This window comes from Larus michahellis, chromosome 1 (genome assembly GCF_964199755.1).
Source record: "Larus michahellis chromosome 1, bLarMic1.1, whole genome shotgun sequence".
Taxonomy (NCBI): domain Eukaryota; kingdom Metazoa; phylum Chordata; class Aves; order Charadriiformes; family Laridae; genus Larus; species Larus michahellis.
In genome coordinates, this window is record NC_133896.1 from 215533356 (window position 1) to 215548870 (window position 15515).

The window sequence follows — 15515 nt, forward strand, 5'->3', positions numbered from 1 at the left end:
AGTGTTTCAGTATTTCACCTCTCCTCCTTTCCAACATGCATTTGGCTGCTGGGAGTGAGCAGGGACCTTGGTGGCCTCTCCGAGGCATCCATGCACAGCTGCTGACAGCTGGAGCCAGAGAAGGTCTCTGCTTCTTGGCTGCTCTTGGCTCCTTCATCCCTGCGACTCCTCCTTGGTGCTTTCCAGGGGACGGCTGAAAATCTCCAGGCGGAGAGAGGGACTGGAGCGCTCCCATGGAGGGGACAGGGCGAGATGGAAATTCCTGCTGGAGGATGAGTCACACTCCGCGTGCACGACTATGTCTGGAAAAAGCAACCACTGGCAACTGCTTCCCATCCTGCTGCGGTGCTGGGGGTGGGCGGGAAGAAGGGTTCACCAGTTCCTTTGGAATTACATTCTTTTGGGCTTGCTTTGTTTTTACGGGGATGCATAGCTGGGCTGAGCGTTCCCTGGGAGGCTGCAACCCCTTCTCCCGTGTGTGAGCCTTTTCCCTGGCATCACCCCAAAGGGCCCAGTGGCATTTACGCTGTGAGATGGGGTGGTTGGAACTAGATGATCTTTCAGGTCCCTTCCAACCTGAACCATTCTATGATTCTATGATCTGGAGAAGGAAAGAGGGAAAGGATCTCTGTGGGGGAGCTGGGTTGGTGTAAGATTGCTTCTCCAAGCAGTAGTATTCCTGCTGTGGGCACCAAAATGGCCACCCAGGGGGAAGCTCAGCCTCTCCGGTCCCTGGTTTAGGGCTGGACTGTTGCATGGGAGCGAGCTGTCGGTGGGCCACGCTCTGGAAGCTGCTGTACACATGCTCCCAGCCTCCAGACATTTCTAGCCTAAACACAAAGTGAGGTGGAGCCGCCGGCAGGGTTATTATTTAGTGATTCTTTTTTCCCCTCAAATGGTTTCCTTCAGAAAATGCTAATTGTTTGTACTTGCGCTTGCATGCACATCTGTGAGCCTCTATGGTGCTTACCAGGTTTCCCCACATTTCCATTAGGAACAGGATTTATGTTTTTTTTCTCTCTAAGATAAGGGGAGAATCTTTGGGCTGGAGTTTCACCCAGGTCAGAGAGGAGCAGCAGAGACAAGAATCAAGTCCCAAATCATAGAATCATAGAATGGTCTGGGTTAGAAGGGACCTTTAAAGGCCATCTAGTCCAACCTCCCCTGCTGTGAGCACGGACATCTTCAACTAGACCAGGTTGCTCAGAGCCCCGTCCAACCTGACCTGGAATGCTTCCAGGGATGGGGCAGCCACAGCTTCTCTGGGCAACCTGGGCCACTGTCTCACCACCCTCACAGCCAAGAATTTCTGCCTAATGTCTCATCTAAATCTCACCTCTTCCAGTTTAAAACTGTTCCCCCTCGTCCCATGGCTCCACTCCCTCATCCAGAGTCCCTCCCCAGCTTTCCTGGAGCCCCTTGAGGGACTGGAAGGGGCTCCAAGGTCTCCACGGAGCCTTCTCTTCTCCAGGCTGAACCCCCCCAACTCTCTCAGCCCGTCCTCCCAGCAGAGGGGCTCCAGCCCTCCCAGCATCTCCGGGGCCTCCTCTGGCCCCGCTCCAACAGCTCCGTGTCTCTCCTGTGCTGAGGCCCCAGAGCTGGAGGCAGCACTGCAGGGGGGTCTCCCCCGAGCGGAACAGAGGGGCAGAATCCCCCCCGCTCAACCAGTTCCTAGCTAGTAAGTCACGAAGCATAAGGTGACCTTTTCTTTTTTACCCACATCCCTTACTTTTCTTTTTTCTCTTTCGCCCCCCACCCCAACCAGAACAACTGCACAAGTGCCAAAATCCCAGCTCTCTGCAGGATGCAAAAAGCATCCCACGCTCCCAGAGAGACACTATCCCATTTTACCGACGCAGCACCCCAGCTGTTTGCTCACAGTCACTGAGAGTCAGACACAAAGGCTTATTTGTGCCGCCGGGTCCGGGAGCATCTTCAGGACCTGGATGCAGCCCTCGGCGCTATGTGGTACCAGTGCCATAACAGAGCAAGGTCTGGATCCTCACCAAACCCCTCTGCCTCCTTCCCCCTGCAGTCACCACCTCTCCACCAGCCCTCTGGGTTTTTCCCCACCAGCTTTTCCTCTGTTTCACATCTTTTGTGGCATTTTGCCTCGAGATCAAGCAAAACTCCCCATCCACCTCCCCGCGTTCATGATGTTATCGCCGACCGTGGGAAGCAGTCGTACCACTGCATTTGTTTCTGCTTCCCACTCCGTTTAGCATTAAATTTTCTTAAAGATCCTCCTGCACAAGAGTCTCCTTCTGAGCACCGAACCATTGCATGCACTTCGTAGGAAACATCCCCTGCTCGTGCCTCTCCACCAAAGCCGAAACGCTCCTACCTAAAAACCTCTTTCTCAATCCGGCAATACCAGAGATGGTTTAGACAGAGAGGGAGAGGGATTAAACCAGCTTTGAGCGTGGGTTTTGGTTCAGGGATGGAGCTGCAGAGCATAATCCCTGCTCAGCTTTGCTGGGGTGCAGGATTCATGCATCGAGAGAATAATAATAAACCGCCCTCCAGGCTGAATCTCTGGCTGATGGCTGGAATTTGAGGAAATCCTGCGAGTTTCTAATCTTATGCTGCTTTTCCTGGGTAGTTTATTCCTTTAAATAGAAAGGCTTAAATGGGATTGACTCCTACAATCCTTCTGCTCTGGACTAGCCTGTAATCTTTAGTGGCCAGCAATGGGCACGGGCGCTGCATCACACATCCTTTCTGCTTCTGCTGCGAGGGGAAAACAAGGCTTAGGTGCGCTCACTTTCCGCTTCTTTGTCTCAAACAACCCACTTTTGGAGCCGATTTCAGACGCACTCGATGGGCCGTAACAGCCTCCAAGCTTTGTGACACTGGGCAGGCAGGGAGAAGTTATAAACGACCCATGGGGGAAAGGCTTGAATACGAGCACAACCCTGATGAGGCACTAGAGAATCCACACAGAAGAAAGCTTCTATGGACACAGCCTGTCCTGGGCTTGACTCAGTGGTACCATGTGCCCAGAACATCCCGTACTCTAAGAATAGTCCAAGGACGTCTAAAACACAACGCATCTCTAAAACACACATCCAAAACACAATGTGCTTCTCATAGTGGAAGAAGAATGCTCCAGAGATGGGTAAATCTGAAGGTTTCACCTCCAGGTAAGACACTTTGGAGTTCCTAATCGTGTCATTAATTCAGAAGGGCATAATTAACAGAGTAATTTAACTAGGTGTGAAAGCCAAAGGCAGGAAGGTTGCTAAGTGATTAGAGATCATCCTGCTGAAGAAATCCCACCAGGCCAGCTGGTGTTGGCGGCCCAGGTTTGGTGCTGAGCAGGTAACGTGGTGGTACCAGCTGGAGGCCTGTCCCAGCTCTAGGCCTGCTCCCTCGGAGCAGCAGGGAAGGGACCCTGCTGTCTGCTGCTGCATGGAGGGCCACCAAAATGGTCAGAGGGCTGGAGCCCCTCTGCTGTGAGGACAGGTTGAGAGAGTTGGAGTGTTCATCCTGGAGAAGACAAGGCTCCGGGGAGACCTTATTGCGGCCTTTCAGCACTCAAAAGGGGCTTCTAAGAAAGATGGGGACAAACATTTTAGCAGGGCCTGTTGTGATAGGACAAGGGGTAATGGCTTTAAATTAAAAGAGGGGAGATTTAAACTAGACAGAAGGAAGAAATATTGTATGCTGAGCGTGGTGAGACACTGGCCCAGGTTGCCCAGAGAGGTGGTTGATGCCTAATCCCTGGAAACATTCCAGGCCAGGCTGGATGGGGCTCTGAGCAACCTGATCTAGTTGAAGATGTCCCTGATAATTGCAGAGGGTTGGACTAGATGGCCTTTAAAGGTCCCTTCCAACCCAACCCATTCCATGATTCTATGATTCTTCGTGTCCAGACCTCTCCCAGGTTTCTCCTGGGCTGTTTGAAGCCCGTGTGAAATGGGAAAGGAGGGAGTGGGTGGCAAGAGCAGGTCAAGGAGCAGAAGGGTGATGGACCCATTGCTGCAGCTCCCCAGCTCCATGGCCCCAGGCCTTGCACAGCCGACTGCCAGACCATCGGCCAGGTCTAACGGAGCAGAAAAAACAAACATTGTGCTGTAAATGAACAAGACACAGCCCTGGCCGTAGGGAAGCTTGAAACTGGGCGCACCTCTGTGAGATGTGGCAGAGATGGTCACACCAGGCAAGAAGAGGTCCTCGAGGATGAAACGAGTTCTGGGGTGAAGTGCCTCATGCTGCATGTCTTTTGCTAAAGGTATCTGTCTGTCCATGTGAGAAGTGTAGCAGACACCTGGATCACAACTGCACCTAGACATCCTCATCATGGGATCTTTCAGGTGAAATAGCTGGGATGCTTTCTAAAGCTTATGCTTTTGGTCTGGAAGGGAACATCTTGTTCATACAAACACACAAAACAGGCCAGAGAGCATTGTCCCCCCACAAGTTGCAATGGCATGAGCGAGTATCATTTTTAGGATGACCATTTATATATCTGGATGACCATTTACATTGCAGATCTCCAGGAGAGCAGTCCACCTCATCCCTGGTGAGTGAACGCAGGTTTCTCCTCAATTTTCCAGTAGGATTTGCAGTGGGTGGTCACAGACTTGAGAGCTTGGCAGCCTTTTCAGTGGTGCTGTTTGCTGCAGAAACCACTTATTTTTATCCTTGTAGGGAATAATCATGTCCTGATGTCTGTGCTGAAATCTGTGCTATGTGCAGCTGAGCTCCTTAACTTTACAAGGTCTGTGCATCACCCATCTCAGACCCCAAAGTAAGACATCAACCCTGGTTTTACCCATCCTCTTCCTCACCTCTGCACATCTCAGACCCCAAAGCAAGACATCAGCCCTGGTTTTAGCCATCGTCTTCCTCACCTCTGCAAATCCTTCTCCGTAACCTACCCCTGGCCCTTCTCCTCAGCCAGAAGAGCATGTCTTGAAGACCCAAGTCCCACTGCGTGTTGGCTGATGGGTGGCAACTGGTTCCCATGCTGGGCAGCAACTCCTAGACCAGATCACCTTACCTCTGTACATCCCTGTTCAGAAGAAGAATCCTTGCGCTGCCCCAGCCTGCCCCGGCTTCCCCACCCCACTGATGTGTCTGCAATGGCCTCTGACGAGTCGTCAAGGCACAGGGGAGAGCGAACGGAGCATTTTCCTCCTCCCACCACCCTGTCTTGGAGCGCGTGGGAAGTCCGACGCTGCTGGGAGATTGCGATGAGTCAGTGTTTGCACATGGCGAGTCACTGCAGGGAGGTGCCAGAGAGGAGGGGGGGATGCCCAGCCTCATCCGGGAGTGTAAGTGTCCCAGGAAGAAAACAAATTCCTATTAATGAATTCTGCATCCAGCTTTGAAATCGTCAGCACAAGAAGGACACACACCTGTTGGAGCGGGGCCAGAGGAGGCCCCGGAGATGCTGGGAGGGCTGGAGCCCCTCTCCTGTGAGGACAGGCAGAGAGAGCTGGGGGGGTTCAGCCTGGAGAAGAGAAGGCTCCGGGGAGACGTTGAAGCCCCTTCCAGTCCCTCAAGGGGCTCCAGGAAAGCTGGGGAGGGACTCTGGATGAGGGAGGGGAGCCATGGGACAAGGGGGAAGGGGTTTCCACTGCAAGAGGGGAGATTGAGCTGAGATCTGAGGCAGAAATTCTTGGCTGTGAGGGTGGTGAGCCCCTGGCCCAGGTTGCCCAGAGAAGCTGTGGCTGCCCCATCCCTGGAGGGGTTCAGGGCCAGGTTGGACGGCGCTTGGGGCAACCTGGTCTGGTGGGAGGTGTCCCTGCCCAGGGCAGGGGGTTGGACTAGATGAACTTTAAGGTCCCTTCCAACCCAAATCATTCTATGATTCTATGAAACCCACTGAGCTGTCAAGGACAGGTCTCTACCTTGTAGGGTTGCTTCTAGCAGGGCCACCATGGACTAGAAGTGTCACCTCATGAGGAAAGGTTATTGTCTGCCTCTGCCTCCACCTCAGTCCTTTTAGATGGGAGGTGTGCTGCATCCCTAACCCATGGCTGCCCTCACAGGCCTCTCCTGGGACATGCCAGGAGGTGTCTCTTGGTAGCTGCATCACACTGAGCCTGGGGAACCATGCTATCCAACATGCTGTACTGACAGGGAGGCCGTGGAGGAATGAGTGGTCCTCCACGCTGGACACCTTTGCTGACACCCAACAAACACCCAAATATCATCGGTCCCTCGATGAACAGCACAGAGTGCACCAGAGGATGCTTTATATATACATCCCCCGATCACCCTCTCTCTTGCCAGGCACTTACTGGCTGTAGGGACGCTCCCCGCCGCCAGCCTGAAGGAGTGAGTCGTGGTTATTTTTATCAAGGCCTTGTGTTCCTCTCTCCTTTCTTTCAGCTCTAAAATGGCAAAAAACCCAAGCCCCTAGGATGATGACAGGTTCAGGAGGGACAATGAGAGGGACCTTGCCCTCCACAGGGATGGTGGGAGCTCGTCCACACCATGGCAGAGCCGGATCTTCCTCCAGAAGATCTTTCACCCTTCATCCTACCTGGGAGTTAATTTGCTTTCTCATATATGGCTTCCTTTCTCTTCACCCTCTCCTCCTGAAAAGCAGGCCACAGGCAGGACATGGACACGTGACAGTGGGACAAACCCCAAAGAGATTTAGGTTGCCTTCTTTAGCTCTTGTCAAAGTTTAATACTCTTTTCAGGTTCCCCGTTCTGGCTAAGTTCAGTAATAGAGCGAGGCAGTCCTGGCTTTAGATTTTCACCTCCATTTTCAGCTTGAATGGGATAAATTTCCGTGTCAAAAAGAGCTGGAAGAACCACCCCAAGGAGTTTTTGGTCTCAGGGTCTCTGCTAGGACCTGCATCTAACACGAAATTAATTTTCTGTGCTGGCTCTGTGCTGGCTGAGCAGGGAGCGAGGCCAGAAAAACAGGGGGTCATGTTGGAGTTTCGTTTTTTTCTTCACTTAACTCTGAAATAAAAATATATCTCAGGCTTGTTTGGGGATTAACAAGAAAAAAAAATCATCTTGATGGGAACCATCTGTGGCCGGGAGATGCCGGCTGCTCTCTGCTTTCCACCCAGCACGCAGATGCTGTTATTTGGGGTGTGTTCCTCTCCCAAATATTATTCTTCTCATCCCTGTGCCGGTCGGAGGAATTCCAACTATTTAAGGAGGCTTTTCTCTCTGGATGGGCCCAGCATTAAAAAGCAGCAGCAGCAGTTCATTACACCTATATAACATAATATTTGCTTTCCTCATTACACAACCGCTGCCCGGCACAGCTTGCCGGTGGCTGCTGGTCTCGCTAGCGTAAATACTGGAAGTGTCTTTGTTGTAACCTTTCCACACCAGACGTTACCTCATGTTTAAAGCAAATATCTCTTGGCCTTTCTGACCTGTCCTGCAAACCAGGAGGGGAAAATCCACCCCAAGGAGTGGAGATGCCCTTGCTCCGCATCTGCTGCCCTGCCGAAAATGAGGGTATTTGCACTAGTCCCCGCCATGGTGTAGAGGACCACGGTGATTGCTGGGGTAGCTGCTGACCCCAGATCATAGAATCACAGACTGGCAGGGTTGGAAGGGACCTCTGGAGATCATCCAGTCCAACCCCCCTGTGCCAGAGCAGGGTCACCCAGAGCAGGTGGCACAGGAACACGTCCAGGTGGGTTTTGAATGTCTCCAGAGACGGAGACTCCACCACCTCTCTGGGCAGCCTGTGCCAGGGCTCTGCCACCCTCACAGGAAAGAAGTTCCTCCTCATGTTTAGGTGGAACTTTCTATGGTCAAATTTGTGCCCGTTACCCCTTGTCCTGTTGCCAGGCACCACTGAAAAGAGCCTGGCCCCATCTTCCTGACACCCACCCTTTAAGTATTTATAAGCATTGATAAGGTCCCCCCTCAGTCGTCTTTTTTCCAGACTGAAGAGACCCAAATCCCTCATCCTTTCTCTACAAGAGAGGTGTTCCAGTCTCCTCATCATCTTGGTAGCCCTTTGTAAGCCCATATGGGGCTTGGGGTGTCTGCCAGCGAAATGCATCCACTTCTAGAATAGGGGATTGGGGATGGGAGGATAAAAAGGTATGTTTAGAGCACCAGAGAGCGTTCAGAGCAGGGCAAATCCTCCTAGACCACGAAGAGGAGGGGAAACTCAAGAGAAAACCAGCAGAAGGCAGGGCAAGGTCTGGTCCCAGGAGGAAAGGAGGAGAGGCTGCCTACGTTTCTCTGTTCTCATGGTCCTTCTGACAGGTGAGGAGGCTGCCCGGCCAAGATGCCTCCTCCCAGCATCGGCTCTTGGCAGGTTGAACAGCAAGCTGGAAGCGAGACGAGACCAACAGGTTCTCCGTGCTGACGGGGCTTCGAGAGCCACTGGAATGGCAGCTACATACCTGACCTGGGATCCACCCTCTGCCTAAGAGCGAGGCGCCAAGATGACCTAGCTAGGCACGAAATGGGGCAAAATGAGCATTTTAGGGGCTTTTAGAAACTTGGTTCAAAGGGAGGATTTTTGTGGGGGCTTTACTAGCCATGGCATCTTCAGAGTGAGTCCAGACCTTGCTTGGGAGATGGGTTGGACTCATGTGGAGAAGCAATGGCAGGACGCGTAGTTCTTGCCTACAGTGCCCTTCTGCTTGTCCCTTGAGGACAACCTGCTGCATGGAGCATGGGGACCCCTGAGTTATTTTAATCTACCAGGACTGAGTTAGCTCACATCTCCTCCATGGAGCCCAGCACGAGCTGGTTGGAGAGAAGGATGCTGCTCCCATGTCACGGCCTCCCTGCCACTGGTGCTGGCACAAAGCATCGCAGTGTCATGGGCACTGGTGGATTTTGCACTCCAGGGGATGAAGACAAAACGCTGTCCACCTCTAAGGCTGGCAAAATCCACCCGTAAGACACCAGCTCGTCCCCTCCCTGCAGCCCATACTCCCACCCCAGGAATGTGGGATGCTCTGACATTTCTTTGCCCAACCCTGCTCTGACCACGGGCTGGGAATAGTCATTGCTGCTCTCCCTGGCCAGGCAGCCAGCCCGACCCATTCTGCCTGTCTTGCATCCTTAGGGATTTGTATGATAATTGCTGAAACACCCTTGAGTTTCATCCTGTCCTGGCACCACACAACCCCAGGGACAAGGAGCCCTGGCAGCTAAGTGTTGTCTCAGCCCCAGCCCAACCACGGCTCCCAGTTCAATGTGACCATTTTGTGGAATCACAGAATGGTTTGGGCTGGAAGGAACATTAAAGGCCACCTAGTTCCACCCCCCTGCCCTGGGCAGGGACACCTCCCACCAGACCAGGTTGCTCCAAGCCCCGTCCAGCCTGGCCTTGAACACCTCCAGGGACGGGGCAGCCACAGCTTCTCTGGGCAACCTGGGCCAGGGGCTCACCACACTCACAGCCAACAATTTCTGCCTCAGATCTCATCTCAGTCTCCCCTCTTGCAGTGGAAAACCCTTCCCCCTCGTCCCATGGCTCCCCTCCCTCATCCAGAGTCCCTCCCCAGCTTTCCTGGAGCCCCTTGAGGGACTGGAAGGGGCTCCAAGGTCTCCATGGAGCCTTCTCTTCTCCAGGCTGAACCCCCCCAACTCTCTCAGCCCGTCCTCCCAGCAGAGGGGCTCCAGCCCTCCCAGCATCTCCGGGGCCTCCTCTGGCCCCGCTCCAACAGGTCCATGCCCTTTGAGCAACCTGGTCTGGTGGAAGGTGCCCCTGCCCAGGGCAGGGGGGTTGGAATGGGATGGATGATCTTTAATGTCCCTTCCAACCTAAACCACTCTGTGATTCTATGACAAGGAAAGCTGAACTCAGATGCACCTGACGCACGCTGCATTTCACCCATCAAAAAGCAATTTACAGGTTAAATTTATATAAATCACTGGAACGGCATAATATAGAACCACATTGTATTGTAACAGGAAGAGAATACATTGGTTCTTTATTAGACAGGTGGTGGGGGGAATGGATTCGCATAGCATTTTTCAGACAATGAGGTTTTGAACTCTGCGGGTTTAATTTCGGCATTGTTTGTACAAACACGCTCCATCACAGACAGACGTAGCCAGCGGCTGTGATGGGTCTTTCATCCCAGCCCACAGATAAAGCCCCTGTTATGGGGTCACCGAACAGAGACCTTCAAACCCCACGTCTCCGTCCGAGAAAACTCCGGGATGGAGATAATCAGAAATCTGATGTTCCCCTTTGCCTGGCTGAATAAAGAGAGGCTTTGTTCAGGGATACAGGTCAGGTCTGTGGCAGAGCTGCTCACGAGAGATTTTATTTCAGCTACCTGCAAAGAAGCTATGAGAAGAATGTGGTGGGTTCCTCTCGGTCTGGAGAAACAGAGAGATATCACCCGAAGGTGGTGTTTAATATTAACTGGACCAGTGCACATCTATGAAAGGTTTGATTGTGCGCCTATCCGTGTTGATATATAAACATCACCTCCAAAGTCATATTAGTGTGGCTAAAGCCTTGCACAGGCTGGAGCAGGTGAAAGTCCTCCTGGAGGGAGCTGTACTGATGATCGTTTTGGTCAATAAAGATAGATTTCTGTGTTGGCACCAGGAATGTAAACCATGAGCCCAGACCTTCTCGTGCTTGGTGATGTGCAGGCACAGAACAAAGGCATCACCGACAGAACTTCTGATTAATGTCTGAGTTAAGAGAAAACAAGGGGTGGGCAGGCAGGGAGCAGAAGGGGACAACACAGCCCTGTTTGCACGGGGAAGCCGGTGTGTGGCTCTTGGGAGGACACCGGGGTTTGCTTCCCAGGATAGACATGACGGGATCTTCTCCAGCAAAACCCACTGTGATTTCGATGCAAACAAGGTTTGGCCTTCGTACTCATCCTCTCCGACTTTTCGGGCCAGATGGTATCAGAAGCATTTTTGGTAAAGCTCCTTCTCAAAAGGGCAGGGAATTCTTGCTTCATATGATGACAAATATATTTCTTTCATTGCTGTTTCAGCCACATTTGTTTATTAAGCAGACCACATCTAGGATCTAGAAAATGCTGTTAAACACAGTCATTTTGACTCATTAGTTCAGAGATGGCTTTACCTACGTGCCCTGGAGTTCTCACAATATATCCAAAGACAGTCTGGCAGTGGGTGGATAGCTATTCCCACCTACAGCTGAATGCACATTTCAAAAATGGAGTTGCAGGCTTGAAATGATCTTGTTTGCCACCAATTATATATTCAGGACTGTCTTTTCCTCCCTTAAACTACCTTCATTCAGGGAATCACCAGATAGTGAGGAGGATGGTGGTTTAATGGCTTTAAAAAAGGGAAGTAAAGGACCCCTGGGGGTGCCTGGATGTTTCCTTCCAGGAGCAAAGAGCTTCAATATGATCTTAATTCATCTCTTTTCATAGCTGATGTGGTGTATAACGATCTTGGAGTGGTCTGGCTGCATCCTCCTGACTTCTGAGCGCTGAGGGTGAAGTAGCAGGACTACTTTCTGATCTGCGCACTCATCATCCGTATGGTGCTGGTTTGTGTGGACAGAGGGGAGAAAAGGAGATGGAAACTGCTCCTTGGTACCAGGAGGATGCCCAGACAGGTCTTGGGAACGCCATGCATTGCATCCCAGCCACGAGTGCTGCTGGCTGGGTCAACTTGATCAATCACTTCGGTTTCCTGTCCACTAGAGAAGATGCCTCCCTTCTCCAAACATCTTCACGCGGACACCAGATGTACTCTTTCTGCTAACAACGTGTGGCTGTAGTCAACAGGCACGTGTTTCGTGAGCGAGGACAGCTGCAGACCATAGGCGAATGGGGAGCGAGACGTCTGGTTTAACTCCTTGCCTCTCAGCCGAGCTGGAAGGGGAGCCACTAATCCAGGCTTACATCCAGATATTTATTTTACTCCCCCACTAATTGAACACAGCCATGAATGTCTCTGGCACCCGTAGATGTTTCGTAATGAAGGCTGATATGTGAGGCAATATGGGATTTTGTACTAATGCATGCCTATTTTTTTTCCCCTGTAGCATTTTCCCTTGTATTTATCCTAAGCTTCATACGAAGAACAGGAGCTGAGGGTTATAGACGGGTTCATTGCTTCCAATTGTGATTTAACATGGGGAAAAACACCAACAAATAAAAGGTCAAAAGCTTGGGATACAGGACTGAGACTTGCCACCAACTCGGTTGTGGGTACCCTTGGTGGCAATGGCTGTCCTTGTCAATTAGAATCATAGAATTGTTAGGGTTGGAAGGGACCTTAAAGATCATCTAGTTCCAACCCCCTGCCCTGGGCAGGGACACCTCCCACTAGACCAGGCTGCTCAGAGCCCCATCCAGTCTGGCCTTAAAAACTTCCAGGGATGGGGCTTCCACCACCTCTCTGGGCAACCTGTTCCAGCGTCTCACCACCCTCATGGTGAAAAAATGAAGATGTCTGCACAAGGTCATGCACCACTTCCCACCTCACCTTCATCCAGGAGGCAGTGGATAGGCTGATCAGACCCATGTTTCTCCAACCAAGCCCTTTGAAGGGCTGTGGTGCCAGTCCAGGAGCTGTTTGCATAAGACATTGCTACAGGGCAATGCCCTTTATGGCTTCAGAGGGAAAGGAGGGCACAGGGCGCTCTTCATCCTGCGAAACCTTGCTGGAGACAGACATCCCTCATCTTGCCATTGGACCACCATCACCACCAAAGACTCCTCCAGATCTTCTCATCTTTTGACAACCAAGCTCTCCCTCTCCACCATCCCTATGTTGCCTCTTTGAAGGCAACATCCACAGACAATTGATGCTTCCTACAATCCACTGTTTGGACCTTGCCAGCTTTATCCTTACTCTGTTGGGAAAGTAAAGCTTCTTCTGCTGAGTTTACAGAGTCACTCGCTGGGAAAGTTCATACTTTGCTCCTGAGGAATTGATTTGGAGGACGGTGGTGAAGAGGCCGTCCGCATGGGGAGAAGGGGCTGTGATAGCCAATGGCGTGATTGAATGCTGGTTAATCTTTTCCCAGGTGTACTCTGGTTGCCTGTTCAAGGGCTGGACTGCACCTTTCTGATAGGAAAGAAGAGGAAATACCTCGTGTGACCAGCCTGATAATAGACCTTATGTCATATTCTGCATTAATTTATATAAACCAGCCTATATTTAAATACCATCCCTGCAGCGGAGGAGCCCCTGGTTTGCAATAAAGGCATCAAATGGGGAGACTTCTGCTTCTGTTCATCACTTTTCCTGGTCGTTCCTCCAAACAGATTAAAAAAAATCCCAACTCTGTTTGTCTTCTCAATTGACTTTGTTGTTGACTTCCAGCTGCTTGGTCTATGTGAAGATGTGCTCAGGGCTAATTTTATCCTGATGACACGCCACAAAGTATTTTATTCTGACGGTGGGGAAGGGATGCAGGGCGCTGACTGTAATTCTCTTTTCCAGACTGTGCCAGGACAAAATTAGTGCTATTTATTTATTTATTTATTTATTTTTTTCACGACTGTTTGGACGAGCGATACGGTCACAGTTTCTCCCCCACACTGGAAGACTTCAGTGCAGTGATTCGGGGAGTCTAAAGGTGGCTGGGACCTGATTTACCTGCAGCAATAATCCGTGCCGCGGTGGCTTTCCTCCTATTTAAATACATTCATCTTATCTCCTGGAAGGGTTGTGGGGCTGCTGGTTAACCTACCACAGAGCAGGCAAACACAGCTATTGTGCAAACAGGCAAAGTGTTTCCTGGCTTAGTGGACAAATGATATCTTTGTCTCCAGTTGCTGGGTAACATCAAACATTCCCGTATTCGCCCTCGGTGATCTCTTCAGCCCACCGCCGCTCCTGCTGCAGGGATGGATACCTTGCACGGCCTTGTTGGGGCAGCCCGATGAGAAAAAAAGGGTGAAGGAGAGGTTGAAATACAGAGGATGGAGTAGCAAAATAGCTCTGTGAGGTCTCCCTGTAAATGTCATTATGGTAAAATAATTGTGCCTAAGGGGCCGCTTGCAATCAACACCCTCCTGACACTTATTAAGAGGCAGAAAGGCCTTGGAGAAAGAGCTGGGAAAAAGCACCTTAAAGAAAATATTCGCAGCACAAACACAGGAAAGCGGAGATCTCCCTCCTGTTTGCCCTGCATTCCCCGAGTATTTGCTTGGGCAAAACAATAGCGTGTCCCTTACCAGGCTTCCTTCCCCTCGCCCGGGGCTGGTTGGATGCTGATGGCTACGGGTCAGCCGTGGCAGGGATTTACCTCCCGCCGGCTTCGCCGCCACGCACAGGGCAGACAGACGGACAGACATACACGTCTTGGGTCGCTTCCTGCCAGACGTCTTCTAGATAAATTTGGCCTGGCTTTTGTCACTCTTCGTTTTCTTCTTCTGCAAAGTGGAGACAGTATTGCAAATCTCCAAGCATCACTTAGGGCCCTCCACCCCAGGTGTGGCCTCAGGACCCTCCATCCAGATGAGGTATTGGCTACATCGTCAATTAATCAGATGCTCCTTGCTCTTCCCCAAAAAGCCAGCCATGGAGGAATCTGCTGTGCTTTCACCATGCCCTGACTTGTTTCCCAAACCTTCCTACAGTTACCTTCCCTTAGCACAGCAGCAAACGCAGAAAAGTGACATCCAAAATGACATAAAGAAGGATCAAGACACCAAAAAAAATCCACTTCTGGGTCGTCAGAAGGGCTCAGGCAAGTGTTTCTCCAGCAAAGTCTTCCCTCCCATCAGTCTGGAAGGAGGAAAAGAAGATTTTTCCTCTGTCTATGGAGGGGATGAAAACAGTTTTGCTTGAAGGAGGGTGATGTTGTGGTTAAGGACCGTTCAGCCCCTTCCCTCTTCTCCCACTCCCGTAGAAAACCGCAGCATCTCCTTCACCGTCCCTCCTGAAGTACCAAAGCGTTGTCTCCTCTAAGGCTTTGCACATGATGCCCTTCTGCATTGCCAGATCTCCAGTCTCGTATTTCCTCGCCAGAAAATGAAAAATTTCCCTTCTGCACCAGTTTTTCCCTACCGTAAGTGTATAACAAAACGCTTTTGGGACGTGGTGTGAAATCTGCCGACGCTTGAAACTTGCCCCTGGTTCGAGGCACCGGCGCTGAGCTGGGTCGGTAAAAAGGGATCACACGCTGTGAGTGCCACAGGAGTACCAAGGGGTTTAATGAGGGTTTTATAGGTGCATCGTTTTGAAATTAATGTGGCTGGGGGAATATGGTGAGGAATAAGCACAGCAGAAACCTTATCCGTGCCAAAGGGAGATATTTAAAATAGCTCTGAGCATTCAAGGCTCTAAGCATGGGATAAGGAACTTCTAAATCTGAAAACAACTTTCCCAATGCAAAATTGCACCTATTTTCCTAGAAGCTGTCTCGAAATTCATATGAAATTTCCTTCCGTCAGCCGCTCTGTGACTTTTTCTTTTGACATCGCACAGCCTTTAGCAGCCAAAGTGCTGCCAACCGCGGGGAGAGATGGTTTTTCTGCTCTTCATTCCCCTCTTCACAGCTGCGTGGAGGTGGCTTGGAAAGGAAACCTTCCTCAGCCCGGCATCCCCGGGGGGAGCCTGTGTCGGATTCAACTGGCCAAGACGAAGAAATATTC